The sequence below is a fragment of the Chrysochloris asiatica genome, unplaced genomic scaffold, assembly GCF_000296735.1.
Source record: "Chrysochloris asiatica unplaced genomic scaffold, ChrAsi1.0 scaffold00268, whole genome shotgun sequence".
In the NCBI taxonomy this organism is placed as follows: Eukaryota; Metazoa; Chordata; class Mammalia; order Afrosoricida; family Chrysochloridae; genus Chrysochloris; species Chrysochloris asiatica.
In genome coordinates, this window is record NW_006408786.1 from 2909159 (window position 1) to 2916447 (window position 7289).

General features: G+C 36.7%; 1 pseudogene; it reads right to left on the reverse strand.

Moving 5' to 3' along the window:
- Positions 1-4611: 4611 nt before the first annotated feature.
- LOC102820083 lies at positions 4612-5116 on the reverse strand (annotated as a pseudogene).
- Between the last annotated feature and the right edge of the window lie 2173 nt (positions 5117-7289).

Below are 7289 nucleotides of genomic sequence, written 5' to 3' on the forward strand. Positions count from 1 at the left end.
GTCCATAGTTAGTCATGAGCCACACAATCGAAAGTCTTTGCATAGTCAACAAAGCACAAGTAAACATTTTTCTGGTATTCTCTGCTTGCAGCCAAGATCCATCGTACATCAGCAATGATGTCACTTGTTTCATGTCCTCTTCAGAAACTGCCTTGAACCTCTGGAAGTTCTATGTCAATGTATGTTTGCAGCCATTTTTGTATTACCTTTAGTAAAACCGTACTTACATGGGATATCAATGATATTGTCCGATGATTTCCACATTCCACTGGTCACCTCTCTTTGGAATGGGCACAAATAGAGATCTCTTCCAGTCATATTGTTCTTTCAAATTTATTGACATACATAAGTGTGTTTTTCCAGTGCCACTTCAATTTGCTGAAATATTTCAATTTGTATTCCACCAAATTCCAGTGCCTTGTTCTTTGTCAATGCCTTCAATGCACCTGGGACTTCTTTCTTCAGGATCATTGGCTCTTGATCATATGCTACATCTTGAAATGGTTGACTATTGACCATTTCATTTTACTACAGTGACTCTGTGTATTCCTTCCATATTCTTTTAATGCTTTCTGCATCATTCTATATTTTGCCCATAGAATCCTTCAATAACACAATCAAAGCTTGATTTTTCCTTCAGTTTCCTCAGCTTGAGAAATGTGGATCTTGTTCTTCCCTTTTTGTGTTCTAACTCCAGGTCTTTGTACATTTCATTACAATATTTTACCTTGTCTTCTTGAGCTGACCTTTGAAATTTTATGTTCAGCTCTTGGACCTCCTCACTTATTCCATTTGCCTTAGTATTTCTATGCTGGAGAGCAAGTTTCAGAATCTCTTCTGACATCCATTTTGGTCCTTTCTTCTTTCTTGTCTTCTTAATGACCCTTTTGTTTTGTTTTTGCCTGTATAATGTTCTTGATGTCATCCCACAACTCTTCTGGTTTTGGTCTTTAGTGTCTAATGTATCAAATCTTTTCTTCACATGACCTCTAAATTCAGGTGCGGGTATATTCAAGTTCATATTATGTCTCTCATGGACTTGTTTTCATTTTTTCAGCTTCAGACTGAATTTGCATATGAACAATTTATGATTTGTCCCTGGCTTTGTTTTGGCTGATGATATAGAGCGTTACCACCATGTCTTTCCATAGATGTAGTCAATTAGATTTCTGTGTATTCCATATGAGGTGAGGTCCATGTGTATGTTGTTGTTGTTAGGTGCCATTGAGTCAGTACTGACTCATAGCGACATTATGCACAACAGAATGAAACACTGCCCGGTCCTGGGCCAACCTCACAATGATTGCCACACTTGAGACCATTTATGCTGCCTTATTGCCATTCCATTTTTCTGGGGGTCTTCCTCTTTTTCTTTGACCCTCTACCTTACCAAACATGATATCCTTCTTCAGAAACTGGTCCCACCTGACAATATAGCTGAAGTATGAGAGATGAAGTTTGGGCATCATGGCCTCCAAGGAGCACTCTGGCTGCAACCTTACCAAACATGATATCCTTCTTCAGAAACTGGTCCCACCTGACAATATAGCTGAAGTATGAGAGATGAAGTTTGGTCATCATGGCCTCCAAGGAGCACTCTGGCTGCACTTCTTCCAACAGAGATCTGTTTGTTCTTTTGGCAGCCCATGGCACTTTCATTATTCTCCTCCAATACCATAGCTCAAAAGCATCAATTCTTCCACAGTCTTCCTTATTCACTGTCCAGCTTTCAAATGCATAAGAGGTTATTGAAAATACCATGGCTTGGGTCAGGGCACCTTAGTCCTCAACCATGTGGATAGTTTGTCTTTCAATGTTGTTCACACTATAATGCCTTTCAAACTCTTTGAATTTTGAAATCCATAATTGTAATTCTTTTGTTTAAATTTTCTGCCATATTTCAATGTGTGTTTAAATTATTTGCTGATTTTTGACAGTACCTTTATGATAAAAGTATAGAAATCCTTTTAAGTCATGATGATTAAAAAATATATATAGCTGGGTAGCTTCACTACTGCTGTTTTTCTACAGCTGTATGTATCCTTTAGAATTAGGGACTTAAAGGCTGCTAATATCTTTAAAAGGAGTGTGGTTACTCTATACAATAAGTACTGTACTGTTAATAACACGCTCCACAGTTTGAGTCTTTCAGTTGCTCCATGGGAGAAAGAGGAGAATTTCTGCTCCCACAAAGACTTTGAAAGCCTGTACAGGGTTGCTATAGTTGGAATTGACTCAAAAGCACTTGATAACAACAAGCATCTAAAAACGTTGCTGCCCCATTACTCCCTCTCTGAATCGTAAATAGATTTCAACAATCTCTTAGTCTTCTTTTTTTGTCTACTTCACTCCTTTCTACCATTTTGTAGATTGGATTTTTATCCTTCTCTATCACACTGAAGGAAATCCAATGCAAAAACAAAACAAAATAAAAAAACACCCTGCCCCAGAGTTGGCTGGTCCTTGAGATACCCACAGCCATGACGATCCCATCGGGATACCTGAATTACAAAACTCAATTCTTAGAGGAGAGTGAAATGAATTGGCTCATTTGTAGAGTGCTCTTTGCTGTAGGATAGCATAGCCTTAAGTGCATGAGTACTTAATATAGAATCATGGCTGAGTGTTGAGATGGTAGGAGAAGTTATCAGTGAATGAGACACAGGTTTAGTAAGTGTCATAAGCTGTCTTCTAAAATAAAATAATGCAAATATTATACCAAATGGAAGTTGATGAGAAAGTATCTTTCAGGAAAAGATGAATTGTGTATTGGTGACTCACCACTTTACCCTCCTCATATCATGTCCAAGTTTAAGTGATGAAATCTTTCCATTCTGGCTTTTAAGGAGCATTCTGGCTATACTTTTTTCCAGTACAGATTTATTTGTTCTTCTAGCAGTCCATGGTATTTCAATATTCACCTCCAACAGCATGACTCAGATGCATCAGTTCTTCTACAGTCTTCCTTATTTACTGTCCAATTTTTTCATGATTAAGAAGTTACTGAAAGTACCATAGCATGGGTCAGGCACACCTTAGTCCTCAAACATACCTCTTTATTCTTTAACACTTTAAAGCCGCGTTGTGCAGCAGATCTGCCTAATGCAGCTTCTATCAGTGTTGATAGTGGATCAAAGCAAAATGAAGTTTTTTTTTCTCTATTTTTCATAATCTTATTTATTGCACCAGAAGTAAGAATTTTCGTTTTCTTTATACTGAGGTGAAACCCATACTAAAGCTGTCATCTTTGAGCTTATATGTAAGTATTTAAGTTCTCTTTGTTTTCAGAAAGCCAGGTTATATAATCTGCATATCGCAGGTTGCTGATGATTCTTCCTCCAATCCTGATGCCACGTTTTCCTTCAGATAATCCAGCATCTTGGATTATTTGCTCAGGATACAGATTGACTAAGTATAGTGAAAGAATACAATCCTGCCACAGACCTTTCATAATTTTAAGGTATTAAATGTCCCTCACTCTGTTCCAACAAGTGCCTCTTGTACTGTGTACTGGCTGCTCATGAGCACAATTATGTGTTCCAGAATACTCATTATCTGCAATTTTGTCCATAGCTTGCCATGATCACACAAGTCAATAAAGCACAGGTTAACCTATTTCTGGTGTTCTCTACCTTAGCAAAGATCCATCTGATGTCAGCAATGATATGCCTTGTTCCACATCATCATGTGAATTTGGCTTGAACCTCTGCATTTCCTTGTAGATGTACCATTGCAGCCATTTAAGAAATGATCTTCAGCAAAATTTCCTTTGCATGTGATTTTAATAATATTTTCCAGTGATTTCTGCATTCTGTTGGATCACCTCTCTTTGGAATGGGCACAAATATGGACCTCTTCCAATCAGTTGGCTAGGTATCTGTCTTCCAAATTTCTTGGCCTCGATAAGTGAGAGCCTCTAGTATTGCATCAGTTTGTAGAAATATTTCAATTTGGATCCCATCAACCCCCACAGTCTTGTTCTTAACCCATGCCTTCAGTGTACCTTGGACTTCTTTCTTCACTACTTGGACTCTTGACTGTGTACTATCTCTTGAAATGTTTGAATATTGTTCACTTCTTTTTGGTATAGTGACTTAGTGACTGTGTATTCCTTCCATTTTCTTTTTTTTTTTTTTCTTTAACCACATTTTTACTAGCTTACATAAATATCTGAAAACAAATTCACCTTGCTTTCTTTCTGTATCCTTGGCACACTTTATCATAGAACTTAATAAACAAACTAGCTAAATGGAAAATGCATTTTAAAATATGAAACAGAAGTTAATAAATAGCCAACTGTGTCAAGCACAGAGAGGACCATCTAGTTTTTGCTTTAAGATTCAGTCACTGATTTGCAAGTTTTATTAAAATAAATTTCATCTATAAAACAAGTAATTTATAATAAGATGTTGACTCACATTTTTTGGTGAACAACAGTTGAATTTTTACTTGAAAAATTGCAAAATTTCAACTAAAGGGTAAATAAAGTATTCAAATTTAAATTTACACTTAATATTTTAACTTCTACACCAACAAATAATGACTGCATATCAACTATGTTACTCTGTTTGCAACATTTTTAACCTCTCTTCTGCAAGGCATGGGCAGCTTCTAATGCGAAATGGTACACAGTCTGTTCTTGATGAAGATGACATGAAGTAGATGTTGTCTGTTGCATGGACAATGCTGAATGTGACAGAACCAGTGACACACATTATGATACTTTTTCTTTCTTGAACTGTCAGGTCAACTATAAAATGACGTAGTCCATAGTATAACAGAATATCTGCTAATGTAAAGTTATAACCTGTAAGGTAGACTTTATCTTCAAGATATAAATTAAGATCCTTCAGGAGAGGGCGGATGTTATCTTTATTGGAGTGATCATCTTCTTGAGTTACCCTTAATAGCTGCTTTTTCTTCTCTATTGCCCCCAAGCAAATATTCTTTGTTGGCTCACTTGACTAGATGAACTGCTATCTTAGTCAACCCTGTTAGACTTGGACCATTGTTTGTTTGAAGAGCTGGAATCTGTCGCTAACCCTTGGTACTGTATATATTCCCTTTACTCAGTCCAAGAATTTCCAAGCAGCTTCAACTCAGTGGCTGCCGCCATCTTCCTGCATGAGCTCCTCTCCATTTTTTTTTGTTGTTGATGTTTTCTGATTCATTGAATATTTTGCCCATAGAAACTTGCACAATGAGGCTGAAAGTTTTCTTCAGTTCTTTCAGTTTGAGAAATTCTGAGTGTGTTCTTCCCTTTGAGTTTTCTAACTCCAGGTTTTTATATATTTCATTATTATATTAGAGTTTTCCTTCTTGTGCTGGTTTTTGAAATTATCTGTTGAGTTCTTTGACTTCCTCATTTCTTTCATTTACTTTGGCATCTGCTCTTGAGAGCAAGTTTCAGAGTCTTTTCTGACATCCATTTTGGTCTTTATCTTCTTTCTTGTCTTCTTAATGACCTTTTGCTTTCTTCCTGTATGATTTTCTTGATGTCATCTCACAACTCTTTTGATCTTCATCATTAGTGTCTAATGCATCAAATATGTCCTTGAGATTATATTTAAAGTCAGATGGAATATGTGATTGGTCAAATTGTAGCTCTTCTGAAGTCATTTCTTTTTCTACAATGTCAACCTGAACTTGCATTTGAGCAATTTATGATCTGTCCTAAAGTCTACCCATGGTCTGATTTTGCCCGATGATATGGAATTTTTCCACCATTTTTTCCTGTGATGTAGTCAATTTGGTTTCTGTGTATACCATCTGGTGAGGTCCATGTGTATAGCAATCTTTTATGTTATTTAAAAAAGGTGTTTGTAATGAAGAAGTCATTGGTCTTGCAAAATTCTCCTACCTCTTTTCTATCACCAAGGTAATATTTTCCAAATATTGATCCTTTCCCTTTGTTTCCAACCTTTGAACTAGAATCGTCAGTAATTATTAGACCATTTGGATTGCCTGTTTGATCAATTTCAGACTGAAAAAGTTGGTGGGTGGTGGTGGTAGCTGTGGAGTTGGTTCCAACTCATAGTGACCCTGTACAGGATTTTGGAGGCTGTAACCAGGTGGCATCATTGATGCCGTCAAGTGTGGTGGCAGTAGTGAGGTTGGCCCAGGATCAGACATTGTTCTGTTCTGCTGTGCTATGAGTCAGTTCCAACTCGATGGCACGTGACAACGACAACAAATCTTTATAGGAGCAGAACACCTCATCTTTCTTCTGCAGAACAGCTGGTAGTTTCAAACTGCTGAACTTGCATTTCGCAGCCCAAAGAAGTCTTCAATTTCATCATCTCTGGCTTTAGTGGTTGGTGTGTAAATTTGAATAATAGTGATATTAACAGTTCTCCATTGTAGGCTTACAGATAATATTATCTTATCACACAAGCATGATATTTTAAGATAGACCTTGAAATATTCTTTTTCATGATGAATGTGACAGCATTCCTTTTCAGTTAGTCATTCCAAGCATAGTAAATCACATGATTATCATCTAAAATTGTCAGTACCAGTTCATTTCAGCTAATTGATTCCTAGAAAATCAATCTTTATGTGTTGCATTCCATCTTTCACGACTTACAGTTTTCTTAGATTCATACTTCATACATTTCAAGTTCTGGTTATTAATAGTTGTTTACAGCTGATTATCTTCATTTTGAAAATTTTTCCATAAACAAATGAAGGACCTGAAAGCTTTACTCATTAAAGTCATCACTACTATGAGGAGACAGCTCTTCACTAGTCCTATTTTGAGTTCCTTTCAAATGAGAAGCCTATCTTCTAGCACTATATCTGATGATGTTCTGATGCTATTTATCATCTTTCAGTATTCAATATTCTTGTGCTTCCTGACAGTGGCTAATCATTCGGTAATAGTCCACCCTCTTTCTTCCTAGTGTGTCTTAGTTTGTAAGCTCAGATGAATCCTGTCTCCCATTGGTGTATCCTGCTGATATTTAAAACATCGGTGGCATAGCTTCCAACATCACAGCAAAACTCAAGCCACCATAGTACGACAATCTGACAGTATGACAAGCTATGTCACCAAGTCAATATTCAATCCATTTCTCTATTCTTTCCTTAAAGCTCAAGATTCCAGGAATGTCTTCTCTATGTGTTTAATTTGGTGTCTCATATCTTTGTTGTAGAATTCTTCTATTTTCTACCAACTTCTTCAATCTGAAATCAATCAAACATGCAATCAAGATGTATTGCTCATTACTGGTGATTGGAATGCAAAGGTTGGGAGCAAAGAGGAAGGACTAGTAGTTGGAAATTTTGGA